Source organism: Aulonocara sp. 'chitande type north' Nkhata Bay, linkage group LG11 (assembly GCF_057382095.1).
Source record: "Aulonocara sp. 'chitande type north' Nkhata Bay isolate Kocher_YH1m ecotype deep benthic linkage group LG11, A_spYH_male_GT1.1, whole genome shotgun sequence".
In the NCBI taxonomy this organism is placed as follows: Eukaryota; Metazoa; Chordata; class Actinopteri; order Cichliformes; family Cichlidae; genus Aulonocara; species Aulonocara sp. 'chitande type north' Nkhata Bay.
The window spans coordinates 22,918,031-22,933,974 of record NC_141354.1 but is presented as its reverse complement, the minus strand read 5'-3'; the positions used below and the strand labels follow the sequence as shown (position 1 = coordinate 22,933,974).

General features: G+C 38.1%; 1 long non-coding RNA gene across 1 annotated transcript in view; it reads right to left on the bottom strand.

Annotated features, from left to right (window-relative positions):
• Positions 1-15,563, bottom strand: part of LOC147318949 (uncharacterized) — a 130,957-nt gene extending 115,394 nt beyond the window's left edge. The window contains exon 1 of the long non-coding RNA XR_015131514.1: positions 14,685-15,563. This is a non-coding gene — a long non-coding RNA (uncharacterized LOC147318949). The remainder of the gene's footprint in view (positions 1-14,684) is intronic.
• Positions 15,564-15,944: the final 381 nt, after the last annotated feature.

The window sequence follows — 15,944 nt, the reverse complement described above, 5'->3', positions numbered from 1 at the left end:
TCCCGATAACGATATAAATCACAAAAATGTAACTTTTTTTTGTAAATTCTGTGAATCTCGGGCAGCTCGACTTGCTGTGTTTCCAGCTGGGCGTCATGTAGCTGGAGTCGAGTGTTTTAACCGATGTATGAAACAATACATTTTTAGACATAAGTTGTCTAAAAATGCCGCCGTTTTCTTTGTGAGTATTTATTACACTGCGTGCTGCGGGGAAAAGCCTGTTCTAACGTTTGAGTCTAAGGTTTATCTTTTAGCACCTAGCGGCTCTTTTTTACTTCTCATCCGTAAATAATCTGCTCTTTCACGTGATTCAGTTTATTTTGAAAAGTCTCAACAGGATCTTGAGCTTTATTGTGAAAGGTTTATGTGGAAAATAAACAAGCGGACACGTGACGCGATGGTTTTACCGTCGTTGTTGCTAACCACAACGCATAAAAACTGTCGCTTGTCCATCCGTAGTGTGGTTATTTTAAATATAAGAGAAAGAGAGAACTTTAAGAAATTAATATAGCCACTACAGTGACCATCAAAACGATGAAAAAATATTGCCGTAAACAGTTTATTTTGCAACACCACGAAATAAACGATAGCATAAAATTAAACGATAGACGTTTTTATATCGTCATCCGATACATATCGCTATATCGAACAGCCCTATGCTTATACATAGAAAATACGGACATGTTCTATCAGATCTCTACAGAGATGAGAGACCCATAAAAGACAGAGGTACCCAGACTCAAACATCAATACAAGTAAGAAAAATTGGGCCTAAGCATTTTACGAGTCATAATTTGAGCTCCTTGACTGAGATATGGGCAAAGGATTTAGGTACCAGTTCCTCGTTAGGTACTGTGTTTTTTTAACTACTGCCTCCCTCAAGAAACATAAAAGTGTCAAATCAAGAAACTAGCCAAATGCAAATATGAGACACATTATAAGAGAAGTAAATGCAGTGACTATATCTGAAGTCTTATCTCCAATGTCACATTAATGATTTTATCTAAAATATGTCAAAAACTGAACAATATATTTCTGCCTATTTGTAGCAGAGAAATGCCTTCCAGCTGCATCAGAGTGCCCTGCTTCTGACCATGTAAATATGTCAAATATTTATTTTTAACTTCTCAGATCACCTCCAGGCCAACTCTGTTTTCAGAGAAATATTTTAAATAGTTTTCCAAAATCTTCAAAAAATTAGCATCCTGTAACATGCAGGACGGCTTCTAGATCATCTAAAAATTCCTGAGAACTTCAGGTTGTGTTCCAATATGAAGAGTAAATAAGGATTTTAAGAAAGCATGTCTACACACTGCAAAAACAAAGAGACTATAAGCAACACTATACTGAAAGATCTGATTCAAAGAGATTATTTCAGCTCAGAAGCATTGGAAGAAGTAAATATAAATTACATCACATCAATACAAACTATGCAATTTTGAAAGTCACATTATAGAGGGCTATCCCTTACGGGCTGTGATTCAATACTTGGAAAACTGATTTCTTTCAGGACTGGTGGTTTAATACTGAACCCCTTCAACCGTCAAGCCAAGGTGTCTTTGGGCAAGATACTGAACGCCTTGATGTGTAATTTTTGGAACTGCAAATGTGTGTTTGCGTATGGGTTTCCTCACAGACAGAGTACAGAGAGAGGTTATCACTCACCACAAATGTGCTTCCATGCAGTCCCCCAAAAAAGCAACTGCACATCTCTGGACAAGTAAGACTTGTTTGAAAAATGGGCTGGAATAATGAAGGAAACAGCACAGCTCATCAGAAATGGAACAAATCTGTAAAAAATGTCAATGATAAAAAAAAAAAAAATACAGTATGCAAAATACATTTCATTGTTTTTAACACTCACTTTCACTTAAGCAATTCGTATGTTATAACTTAACTCTTCTCCATGGCTGTCAGATGGACTAACAACAGCACAAACAGGAGTGGCCTGCAGACCAGTTGTACCACATATTTTGTACACTGGCTCCATCGACAACAGACACTCTCTGCAGGTAGACGGGCAGTTCGTGACTGCCCATGGACTGCCTTCGCGCTCCCCTACTGAAGCATAATTTTGGCTTATCACTGGCCAAGATGTGTCATGAATGTATGTGTGTGAGAGGAATAGTGCTCTATGTATACAATAACAGTGCTGTATGAATGTGTATGTAAACAGTTGAATATGGGTTTTAAAGTGTGGACTAAAAGGACAGATGTTTATATAAATGTAATCTATTTTCTTATGATTCCAAATGAGATATGACTCACTTATAAGAACACCAAATGTGAGAAAAATCATGATGAAAGTGGCCAAAATAGTACCATTTGAAAATATTATTAAAAGGCTTTGATCTAAGTTTAAAAGCTTTTTCATTAAATCTTTGTTCTGAGATGCCAGACAGAAATTATTTAGACAAAAAACAGTACTGTGAACCAATTAATAGAAAACTGCGGTGGTAATTGTTATTGCAGACTCAAAAATGTAAACTTGAGTGCTTGTTTATGTTTGCATGTATCTATGAAAGTATTAAAGGGTATGAGAGATCCTTTTAATATTCCTAATATTCCTACAAACAGCAAGTAAGGTGACTTTCAGAACACTTGGCAACCTCCCATAATTGCAAGCTTTTATGATGATGGAGCAAAGCTGCCTCTAAAAAAAGAGGTTCTTCAGGAAAGAAAGACCAAATGAGCGATGTGTCCCCAGTGTTGGGTGGGAACTGTTTGTTCAAACTGCCATCAGGCAGCATTGTTGACGATATATTGTGGTCATTTGTTTGAAACTTGGGACAGTGTCCATTCAATTAGATGAAACGCAGAATATCCTGGGAAAATGGGAAATGGAACAAAATTTCACATCATGATCCAAGGCCGGTACTTACCTTCTGAATACTCAGTGGAGTTCTATTACCATTATGTAAGGTAGCAACTGTCTAAGGTTCTGCTCAAGTCTTTTTCTAAGGAAGGGCAGCATTCTAATAATGTTAGAGGCACCTGAAATAAAAATCTGATCCATTAACTTACTGTACAAATCAAAATAAAACTGGAAAGCAAAAGACACAATACTAAACATGGCAAAGTGGAACTCGAAGACAGAGGCAAGGAAACACTACAGGACGGAGACAGAAACACTGCTAGAGGAAGAAAGAACAAGGTAAGTACGAACTGAAGCTTAATATAAATAAAAAATTCAGAAATTAATGCCGTATTCGATGAGTTTTTGTGAATTATTGAGCAACTAATTGCAAAAAACAAATGCTGGATGTAGCAAATATGATACAAATTAAAGCTTAGACATGAAGATTAATATTTATTTTTTTATTTTTTTGAAAAAAATTATTTTCTCATAGTTATTTCATGGTTCAAGCTTTACAAGGTGAACAGACATTTAAAATCATTAACATTAGACAATAAACATAATTTGAATACTAAAGGTAATCATATTGGGATAACAATGAAAACGTGAATCAAAAGAACTCCAAAACAATCGCTTATTGCAAGGAAAACCATCAAGAACAAACAAAGACTCAACAATATCACAAGAACTCTTAAAATTAAAAAAATGATATAATGATATCCAAAAAAGAAATGGAAAACTTCAAACATTATGATAACAAAAACTCCAAATAGAATCTCAAATTCTGATTAAAAATTCCCAACTCCAAAATGACACAAAACCCAGGACCATGACGATGACTTAACTTTGAGAATTTCCACTTCCCTGCATCGCACATTAAAAATCAGAAAGACATCCAGTCATACACAAAAATAAATCTGTCCAGTTGAGGGAGGCCACTGACATCAAGCCGGCACATCTCCTTGAAGTGACAAGTGGGCATATGACACATCAAAGTAGTGCAGCAGGTGAGCCAAATCATTAGATTAGGCAGATTTATGGCTTCATGAAACTTGTTATTACCCATGGCGCGCTTCACTGATGTTTAGCTTGATGTCTTTATGAGGGGGCCGTTGTTCACCTTGCTCTGACAGGCACAATGTGATGATTAGAATACTACAGATTCAATTTGATTCACTTTCTCAAGTCAGGCAAGCAGAGGTTTGTTTTGCCATTTAAAAACATGTTTGGTTGAGATGAAATCCAACCCGAATGCATATTTTGTTAACCAGCAGTCACACTTTATTCACGTTATTACATGTTAGCATGTAATAACCTGGGACAGAGTCACATGGAAATGAAATGCTTACTTTGTGAAAGATGATGAATTTTGGGCACTTTTAGGACTGGGACCCTTTTGCATGTGTTTGCTTCTATCCTACTCTATATTCTCATATTTATGTATTTCAATGTATGCAAATTTTCAGTTAAACTGGCATATAGTTTAATTGGCAATATAGTATATATATATAGTATTTTCCAGTGAATACACTATTCACAAATATTAAGAATAATCACCGTACTGGGAGTTTTGGTTATATTAAATAAGTAAGAGAGACAGAAGTACCAGATGATGTCAGACGAGATCAGAACTTCTAATGCCTGCTTCATAGACCTCGTCCTTTAAAGGGCAGGTGCAGGAGCAAATCCAGTACCATTTCTAAGGGTTTGTCAATATATATTGACAGTTTGAAATTACATTTTGGAACATTACATTTTCAAGAGAGTAAATTTTAAAAATATATAAATCAAAGCTTCACTGACTAATGGTTTTGACATGCATTACAAAATTTAACATCAGAATGATATTTTGTTTTTTTGTTTCTGAATTAACTTCAGAAGTAAATTACAGGCATTGACTCTTTTCGTTCAACTGAGTAAAAGACTCACATGAAGAAACAGTGCTGATAACAGACAGATGTTTTCACCTTCTTTGTGCAGTATGGCTAGTTAATCTATTAGAGCAGCTCATGCCTATGGGTTTTTCTTCTGCTCACAGAGGCTCAGCGGATAGATTGTTGAGGCTTAATTTAACACTGCAAACAATGGAAAACAGCCACAAATAACGGCAGCCGTCATGAGCTTATCAGCCTGAGCAAGGATTACAAGGGAAATGAATCATTAACACTATTGCCACTTGAATGCGGCTAAAGCATGATTGACAGGTTGAAAGCTAGGTGTTAGGAGGGGGAAAACGAAATGGGTGGAGCTGTGGCTTGATACCCACTGAAGCGGGTATCATTATCGGATAAGAGCTCCAGGAGGTCTGGCCAAAATGACCCAATGTCTGCGAGGGGAACGCAATATAGAGCAAAGTAATGGATGAAAAAACATTTAGGTATGAAAGACAGACTGCAATTTAAACTGCATGCCTTAAATGCCTGGTTAAACCAGAGATATTCTGACAAGCTATTCACAAAGTCCATGAACCAACTCAGTCCCAACAACATGCTGACAGCAGGTATTGAATGGTAATGCTGTCCCTTTCTATTTATAGTTTATTGTTGGGTTTTATGTATTAACAGGAAAGCTTTGAGATGTGCAAGGCATAGAGTGCACTGCAACCCCACGGTCGCTTCTCCCAATATGACACCAGGTAGATTTTAATAGTTTTATGGAAAATAGTGGGATGCCATGCTGGTGAAGGGGATTCTGGGTCATGGAGGGATTTGTTAAGTTATTACAGTGTCTGGAGCAAGGCCCTTATCGGCACCTGCCAAGTCTTTGGCGGACCCAGTGGGATTGCACTGACCCTGGTGGAAGTAATGGATATTAGAAAATCTTCCCACTGTGAGGAGGGGGGAATGGGTGAGGGAGCAAGGAAACGGCAGTAAGGGAGGAGAAATGGACAGAACCTCAAGGACACAGTGGTATAGTACAGGAGGCTATAACTAAGCTAAGATCTCCAATTCAAAGAATATAGATAGACAGGGAAACTAAGAAAAAAGGTGTGGTTAGTAAATGGGGGGATTACAAAAAGACTCACATATTACTTTGAATTGTATCTTTTTTATATATTTCATCTTTTCATTTTAATTGTGATTAGCTATATTGGTCTTTACATATTGTTCACTCATATCGTTTAACAATGGTAAATACAATGCATATTTGTCAAGACAGTCTAAAATTACAATGCTGGGTTGTATTCCATTCAAAATTGTGAAACTGCACTTCTTAAAAGTGTATTTTATTTATTGTTCATATTTGGACATACTCCCTTTGTACCTCAACTTTTTCATTAGTTAATTCATTAGTTTCTCAATTCCTCGATATGCGTATCAGCACTGTTCATTTAGACAGTTAACAGTAAAAGGTCATGATTTGTGGATCTAAAACATTTGCTAGATAATTATGTATTTATTCACTTGTTTGTAATCAGTCAATGTTCAAGTTTGAATCACCCTCCAAATGTAGAATAAATTTTACATTTTAAAAATCCTTATTGCAAATATCTAGAACTTGATCATGTCATTTTACTGCATAATGCAACCAGAGTCAGTAGGAACAATCTGAAATGTATTAAAAACCGGTTTTCAGATGATATACAGGCTCTTTAAATGTATCAGTCAAATCTACCTGCAAAGTCTGGACATAATCAAAAACAGCATTTGCTCCAAATGATCCAAAATCTGATTCAGAAATATGAACCTGATAAGCCTAAAACAGATTTAAAAGATTAACTTAAAACTTTGAGATTTGGATTCTCCTACAGCAAAGGTTATACAGTTCCCTTATCCATTGTTCCCTGGTGTTGTTGAACTACTAAAAGACACAGTAAATATCTTTAGCATTATGAAAGAATGTTGAACAATGATGTATTGTTGTCCCTGCTTGACAACAATGCCAGCTTGCATCAATGCACCAGACAACAGACACAAGTTTCATGCTACTGTCAATTCGTCCCAGATCATAATGTTTTTTCTTTGGGTGAAAACTGCCATTTTAACTGACAGTAACAGAATTCAGCTCCAATCGTAAATGGCGATGGAGAAATTACATTTTATCCAAAATGAAATGCACCACGTCATCACAATGCAGTTTAAAAAATGGATTAAGGTTGGTAAAATGCAGTCTTACTCATCTTTATTTGTGACATTATGTGCAACTGTCAAACTGAATGAATTTGTCTATAACAATAAAAATAAATACATTTTAAAAATGTAAAAAGCTGCAGGCAGATTTGAAGATGTTAAGATTTTTATCTTGAGTGACCGGGGGGGTCAGAAATGAGAACTGAGAGCAATGAGAATATCAGAGGGACACCTCAGGTTAAGTGATTTAGTAACAAAGTTAGAGAAGCAAGGTTTAAATGGTTTGTACATGTCCAGAGGAGGGATTCTGGATACAGTGGACAAAGGATGTTGAAGATAGAGCTGCGGGGCAGAAGGAAAAGTGGAAGACCACAGAGAGCATTTATAATGTAGTGAAGGAGGTCATGCAGAGACTTAGTGCAGAAGAGGATGCTGGGAGTAGGGCAAGATGGAGGCAGATGATCTGCTGTGGCAACTCCTGATAGGAGCAGCTGAAAGAAGAATATGAAGAAGAAGAAGAAGGAAAAATGCAACCAAACAGCAAAGTCAAAATACAAAGAAAGTGGTCAAGATGTTTGCTCTACATACAAATACACAATAACTCAGCTTTGTAGCTGTTCTGTCATCCTGCTGACATACAGACAGACGGCCTAACTAACAAACCTGCTTAAGCAATGTGACAGTTTGATGGGCCAAGAAACAGCAAAAATATAAAGGTCTTCACTTGAATTGCCATACTATGACAAGTCTGCTACATGTTACCCTTGTACGAGTCTGGCTGTGCAACCGTTCATCGTGAACGAAGACTGAATGTTAGCGGCGACGACACAACCACATCTCACATTAAGAGGGGGAAGCAGCTCAGAGTGGGGCTGGCTTTCTGACAAATGCTTTATTATCACAGGTTGCCTTTGTCAAGGTTAAAGCCACAAACAATGCAGCTCATTTGCTTACAAATGCACTTCAGTCATCCGCTGCACTGTATGAATGGCATTACATAATATATTCCAGAGCAATATGGGTACATTTCTTTTGATTAAGCCTTGCCTTCAGACATACCAGACACAAACCAGGCCAAACAAATCAAAGCCAAGCATAAATGTTTCAGAGCTTGTCATATCTCCTGTTGGTTCTCAGAGTAAAATGCTTTCCCTTTTACTTTTATGCTAATCTTACAGGCAGACACAAAATGATATCCAGTTGCTGAACTGTCAGGAAGGAGGTAGGATCAAGTGACTCCTTACTGGGAAGCAAAAATAGACCGAGGAGAAACAGATTCTTTGGTGCTGTAGAGGCTTTAATGTTGGTCTGTCATTATGCATCCTGCGTGGATCTGGGCTCAGAAATGACAATGTTTAGACATCCAACCTGGCCCTACTGTGGAGTAAACACCCGGAACCAGAGCACACTGCAAAAACAGCCATGTTAATCATTCATCGGGCTGGTAGAATATTGACTCAATATAACAGCTTAGATGGAAAGCGCATTAGGACACGGGCAAAATCCATTGTCTCCATTTCTCACTCTTGTACTCCATGTTCCAGGGGCAGAAGGAGGATTTAGAACGCCAGAAAGACACATAGTTTTGCTTTTGAGATTTGAAACCTAGAGGATAGAGGATTTTTCTGGCTGCACTTTTCTTGTAAGGCAAGAAAAGAAAAATTACCGGCAGTAAATAGATGAGTATGATAAGGCCCCCTAAATACAAGTCTTATCTCTCTCTCTCTCAATTTGAAAGTGCCACGGAAGAAATAGGCCACGTTGTCACTCAGGCTTTTAATTAAAAACAGAGGAAAAAACTGTGTGTATGTGTGCGTGTAGGCGTGCATGTGAGTCTTTCGGTGTGTGTGTTTGTGTGTCTGAGTCCCTAAGAGAGAGCACTTTTAAAAACATTTATTCACACTTAATGTTTACCACCTACAAATGACCTTGTTCTTGTAACACTAATTTTGTCTGTGACTGGTTCAACTTGCCTGCTCCAATCTCATTCACATGGTGACAAACGGAGTGAATGAGACAGTGGGAGAGAGAAGAAAAAGCGAGAGACAGACAGGGAGAGAGGGAGGTGACGTGACCCCGTGTCTATTAATCAGCAACTCAGCTACGGGCTCACATCACTACAGAAGATAACGCTGGCTGTTGTCACACAGGTGGAAGTAATGGCTAGGAAGCAACCTCTTCCGATAGCGGCTTGTCCGAATGCTGACACGTGGACTGACAAAGACACGTACAAGGCCGAGAAACGGAGAGCCGCTGTCGGGCTTTTGACTGATAACAGTTTGAGTGAGAGGAGTGCAAGTAAAGAGGAATGTGTCGAACTGGATAACACAGAGGCCCGAATGTGATTATGGATCATCATCAGTTAGGGAGCATTCCCCTAAACATTGATTTGTGCCTCTTTGCATTTATTCCAGGCACAGTGGGGAAAATTGATTATAATTAAGTCTAAAGTTAAACTAAATAAAGTATAATATGGTAATTCTTTGGGCCATTTTCCTTTCTTTCTGCTGAAAATACCAGAGGTGTGGACTCGAGTCACATGACTTGGACTCGAGTCAGACTCGAGTCATTAATTTTATGACTTTAGACTTGACTTGAAAAAATGTTCTAAGACTTGTGACTTGACTTGGACTTTTACACCAATGACTTGGGACTTGAATTGGACTTGAACCGGTTTACTTGAAAAGACTTGATATTTCACCCCAAATATAAAATTTAACATGCATATTATATAGAGATTGAAAATGTGACGTCATTCACGGGTAGAACCGCAAAGGATTCTGGGAACTCGTGGCAAGCGGTACTAGCGCACGCAGGCTTTCAATTAAAATCAGTCACACAGCGATAAAAAGAAACACAAAAATGTCAAGAAGCTGTTGTATTATTAACTGCAATAGCCGGTCGCATGACAGCCACGGGAAGCCGACGGGTAAAGAGATCGGTTGTTATCGGATTATGTCGTGGAAGAGAAATTGTTCGAGCCATGTTTCCGAAGTAACAAAGACGCGACTGGATTGCAGCCATTCAAAGATCAAATATAACGTCCTAGAACACTCCAGCTCACAGGTTAGTCTGCTCCAAGCATTTACACAAAGGTCAGTGTTTTTTAGTAGTTAATACGTCATTTTTCTTAACATAATTGGTGATATAGGTTACAAGCAAGTCTGGCGCTGAACAGAAATTGTCGCGCTATGCTCCTTTATTTATTGTGCATAAATAGTAAATTATCCTGACACAATATTGCGTTTCGCTTCTGTTATTATGGTACACTGACAAAAACACATACTTTTATTCACAGGATAAAACAGGTTTTTTGTATCACTAATTGCCCAGTACGATTACAGCATACAATATTATTGTCACTGCTACATTTCTGTGATGGGTACCAGAAATTATTTCCACTACTAATTAATTACCGTTGAGCTCAAAGGTTATATTAATAAACGGTTAATGAATGTGTATTTATGAAGACGATTTGTGAGACTGGTAAACTTATGATATGTACGATGGTCTTTCGTTCTACACGGTGCATTTCAAGGTCCTGCACCCATCCGTCGGTAAACTGTACCTGGGCTTGTTGCAGTGACCTGAAGTTACTAAACTTCATGAGTGTATGCACTCACTCCAAGAACAGTATAATTATAAATATGCATATAAATATGCTAAGATGAGATAGCTGACTTCATCTAACTAGCAAATGTTTTCCAGGCTACGTTGGTGATACAGTTTTTTTTAATGTGTATGATATTTTTGTCATGCGATTTTAAAGCTGGTCCTACAACCGCATCCAAGAATAACATGCAGCGTATCTCAGAACTGTCGGTGAAAATTATTCTTGGAGCTAAGTTTAATTGAGCTGCATTTTAAAGAGGTGCAATTTCACAATTTGTGTATATTTTCTAAGTTCACTATTTTGTATGTGTTGAGAAAAACACAGATTTTAAAATTACATGGTCTAATATTTACATTTAGCATATAACTGCAACATTATTTTTTCGTTTGTTTTTTTTAAAGACTCGAAAGGACTTGAAATTCAAAGTTTCAGACTTGTGACTTGACTCGGACTTTTACACCAGTGACTTGAGACTCGACTCTGACTTGCCTGACATTACTTGAGACTTGACTTGAGACTTGAGGATAAAGACTTGAGACTTACTTGAGACTTGCAAAACAATGACTTGGTCCCACCTCTGGAAAATACATAGAAATGATCTATCACAGCGTTTTCTGACTGTCAGACAAAAAGGCCCTAATGTATTATTGCAGCAGGTCCGCATGAAAAAATTATATCTTTCCTGACATGCAGGTACTGTGGTACTTCATTAGAAAATCTTTGCTATATTTTAAATGAAAGCGATAATAAACTGGCCATTTTAAATGTAATTATGTTCAGCAGTGAAGGAGCCAATTTTGGTCAAGTTTAAAATGTGAGAGCGTAATGAAAGTGAAGCCTATGTAATCTTGTATATTGATCAGATTTGAATATAGCCAAATTCAAAGAATGTTATATTCAGTCCATGTTGTTTTTATTTCAGGATACACTGCTTGCCTAATAATGACATTTAAGACTTGTTACTGTATATCATATGCTAGCACTCAATATTTGCCATAGAGCAGGATAATTAAATTAGCAGTCTACAAATAGCACAAGAGCTAGTTTTCTGCAAAAGACTTATATGCAGCAAGTCATCAGCAAATTTCTTAGAACACAAACATTAATCCGAGGCTTAATGCACAAAGTGAGTTTAACCTATACGACTCAAAGACTACAATTTCACAAAACTAGGAACTAAACAAAATAAGATCAACCATTGCAGGAGAGCAATCCAAAATTCATAGCAATCCATATGGAAATTTATGCACATTACAACCACCTGATACAAGAGCTTCAAGAACAGCAATGAAGCACACAAAAAGCAAACACTTATTTTGCTAAAGTGAAGCAGTGATCCCTGATGTCTCAACAGATGTTTTGGAAGGAGCTGTCATTGTCTTAAACAGATAAACTCAATTTGTGGACATTCCAACGGGGGCACGACAAAGTGAGATTAATGGGTCTGAGAGCTTCGTGGAGCTCAAAGTCAGAAATTTCAGTGCCGTGAAAGCAGCTCACCTTTTAACTGGCTAAATCACCATGGTAACTTATGCTAAACACACAACCTGGTTGGGGGCAGATTATGTTCAGGGTTTCGGCTTAAAATTGGCCAGAAGCACCACATTTACCACCGATTCTTTATTTTCAGCATGTTTTAAGTGAAATATAGATTCTCTCCTGAGGTAATGATTTCATATGCACAACCTGTTAAACCGTACCTTGCTAACACCACTGAGTGAAGCCCAGCTGTAAAGCTGCAAACTGTGCATCATATTATCACTTAAATTTGCATGTACTGAGTTTGTGATGCAGAAAATCTTGAAATGTTTTTATGCTTGATTCTAATCTGCTACTAACACTATTTGAACTGAGTCACTAAGACACAGAACACACACCAATGCGACCTGTTTAATCAATAAAAATAATTTCTTTTTGATCTGGCAACAAACTAAAGTGATTTCTACATCTCCTTTATTAGACTGAGATAGTAGTCTATATACAGTTTAAAGTTTCTGAGCTGTACAAGGGCACACTCATTGTTAAAATAAATATATTAACTCAAATTAAAATGTTAAATCCCATGATTAACAATTTTCTGCAGCATTAATTTCTTAATTTCTTTTTATTGTTATATTTTTATGTTCTTTATAGATTTCTAGTCACCATTTTATCTGATCATCTGTCTCTGATTGGGCTGCAATCACAGAGATCACTTTGTACAGAAGAAGAGTTATATGATGTGTGAAACACCTTTTATGTGAGCATGCACAGAGTCTGAAGCAGAAAGCTAGGGTTGATTGGGGATTTAGGTTTTGTCAAGCCAGCTAACACAAAGAAAGGCAAGTATAGTATACAGGGAGTGCAGAATTATTAGGCAAGTTGTATTTTTGAGGAATAATGTTATTATTGAACAACAACCATGTTCTCAATGAACCCAAAAAACTCATTAATATCAAAGCTGAATGTTTTTGGAAGTAGTTTTTAGTTTGTTTTTAGTTTTAGCTATTTTAGGGGGATATCTGTGTGTGCAGGTGACTATTACTGTGCATAATTATTAGGCAACTTAACAAAAAACAAATATATACCCATTTCAATTATTTATTTTTACCAGTGAAACCAATATAACATCTCCACATTCACAAATATACATTTCTGACATTCAAAAACAAAACAAAAACAAATCAGCGACCAATATAGCCACCTTTCTTTGCAAGGACACTCAAAAGCCTGCCATCCATGGATTCTGTCAGTGTTTTGATCTGTTCACCATCAACATTGCGTGCAGCAGCAACCACAGCCTCCCAGACACTGTTCAGAGAGGTGTACTGTTTTCCCTCCTTGTAAATCTCACATTTGATGATGGACCACAGGTTCTCAATGGGGTTCAGATCAGGTGAACAAGGAGGCCATGTCATTAGTTTTTCTTCTTTTATACCCTTTCTTGCCAGCCACGCTGTGGAGTACTTGGACGCGTGTGATGGAGCATTGTCCTGCATGAAAATCATGTTTTTCTTGAAGGATGCAGACTTCTTCCTGTACCACTGCTTGAAGAAGGTGTCTTCCAGAAACTGGCAGTAGGACTGGGAGTTGAGCTTGACTCTATCCTCAACCCGAAAAGGCCCCACAAGCTCATCTTTGGTGATACCAGCCCAAACCAGTACTCCACCTCCACCTTGCTGGCGTCTGAGTCGGACTGGAGCTCTCTGCCCTTTACCAATCCAGCCACGGGCCCATCCATCTGGCCCATCAAGACTCACTCTCATTTCATCAGTCCATAAAACCTTAGAAAAACCAGTCTTGAGATATTTCTTGGCCCAGTCTTGACGTTTCAGCTTGTGTGTCTTGTTCAGTGGTGGTCGTCTTTCAGCCTTTCTTACCTTGGCCATGTCTCTGAGTATTGCACACCTTGTGCTTTTGGGCACTCCAGTGATGTTGCAGCTCTGAAATATGGCCAAACTGGTGGCAAGTGGCATCTTGGCAGCTGCACGCTTGACTTTTCTCAGTTCATGGGCAGTTATTTTGCGCCTTGGTTTTTCCACACGCTTCTTTTCCACACCCTGTTGACTATTTTGAATGAAACGCTTGATTGTTCGATGATCACGCTTCAGAAGCTTTGCAATTTTGAGACTGCTGCATCCCTCTGCAAGATATCTCACTATTTTTTACTTCTGAGCCTGTCAAGTCCTTCTTTTGACCCATTTTGCCAAAGGAAAGGAAGTTGCCTAATAATTATGCACACCTGATATAGGGTGTTGATGTCATTAGACCACACCCCTTCTCTCTATCTTCGCAAAATCTAGTTTGTGTCCAAAATAAATGTTATAATTCTGGATATCATTCATATCTCCCAGTATCAGCATATAATTTATGTTGTGTCGCTACTACTGTAGGGCCCTTACTTTTTTGTTGTGATTTAGTGCTACATAAATAAATAAATGAAACTGAATAAGCATTACCATGCAGCACGTAATGCTTACTTTTCGTTTGGTTATAACCAAACGAAAAAGTGACTACAAAACAGCCCTTAAAAATACCTGCAGCCACTAGTAGCTAGCTAAGATTAGCTCAGAGATGTCGAAAAGCGTCTAGACAGCAAAACTAGCAACTACTACATAAAGACTGACAGAATGTTACCAGACTGTTACCAAACGGCTCTACTTACCTTGGTGAGGTGAAGGTAAGCTATTTCATTCCACCTCAGGAGAAAATTTGGGCTAACCGAATTTTAACACAAATATCCAAAACCCCAGTTTAGATGTAGCAGGGCTCTAGAGTGCGACCAATTTGGTCGCAAATGCGACCAAATTTTTCAGTGGTGCGACTAAAAATAAATATTTGGTCGCACATGTGCGACCAACTGTTCCGGTAACAAAAAAAAAATCTCTGTAACTCTCCGTGTGGTCAACAACAGACACACATTATGCCCCTATCGTGGACTAAACCAATCAGAGATAGTCAGGGGCGGGACCTCTCTGATTGGCCGTGGTCCAGTTGAAAGTGCAGGTGGAAGAGAGAGGTGAGTAGCTTGAATAAAGCGATATCAATTCATTAACGGATTCCACACAAAGACCTAAACACGGAGCGGACCCAACACATCAGAATCAGCTTCGTCTTTCTCGGCTTTCTCACCCGACGGCCTGAACACGGACACGCTGTCGGAGCTTAGCGATTCTTCGGGTCCGCGCTGTGTTTACGTCTTTTTGCGCTGATTCTGAGCTGCAGGTTTTGTCTCTCTCCAACCAAAATTCACCGAGCCTGCAGCAAAAGAAGCAGCAAACTGCGCTTCACATTTGATCAATGTCGTCATGAATTCCCTCTGACTTTTGCTGTTTTGCTTCCACCACGATAAAAATCACACTTCCTGCACAGCTCTCTCTCTGTACTTCAGGAACAGTTTCCCGTCTCAAATCTGTTTTCTGCATTATTCATTCGCTTATTACCCACCAGTCTAGCGTTGTTTACAGCGCTTTTTCTTTTTTCACTTAAATGACCTCGGACAAGAAAGCCTAATTTCTGCTGTTCAATACTGAAGAAATTTTAATTTCTTAAAATTATGCAAAATTGCAGAATATTTTTAAGGTTATCTGCTATAAAAAGCCAGACCAGGAAAATCTCCTTCATGTTTTCCTGTGTTTTATTCTCATTTACTTTCACACAAAGGCATCTGCTGTGATTTTCACAATTCTGATGAAGTCTCATGTGTATCAGTACTGATAAATGATCAGAATTATAATATTTCTGACTGTCTGAGGCTAAATTGAATCAAATCAGGACTTTGAGAACCGGAATTGAATGGATTATAGAAATCAGTGATGATACTCAGCCCTAGTGAGCAGCCTAGGCCTGAGAGAAGTGGATGTACTGTAGCTGTGGGTAATAAGAAAAGATGAAAAGAACTATTGATAACTTTTTTGTTAAGTTA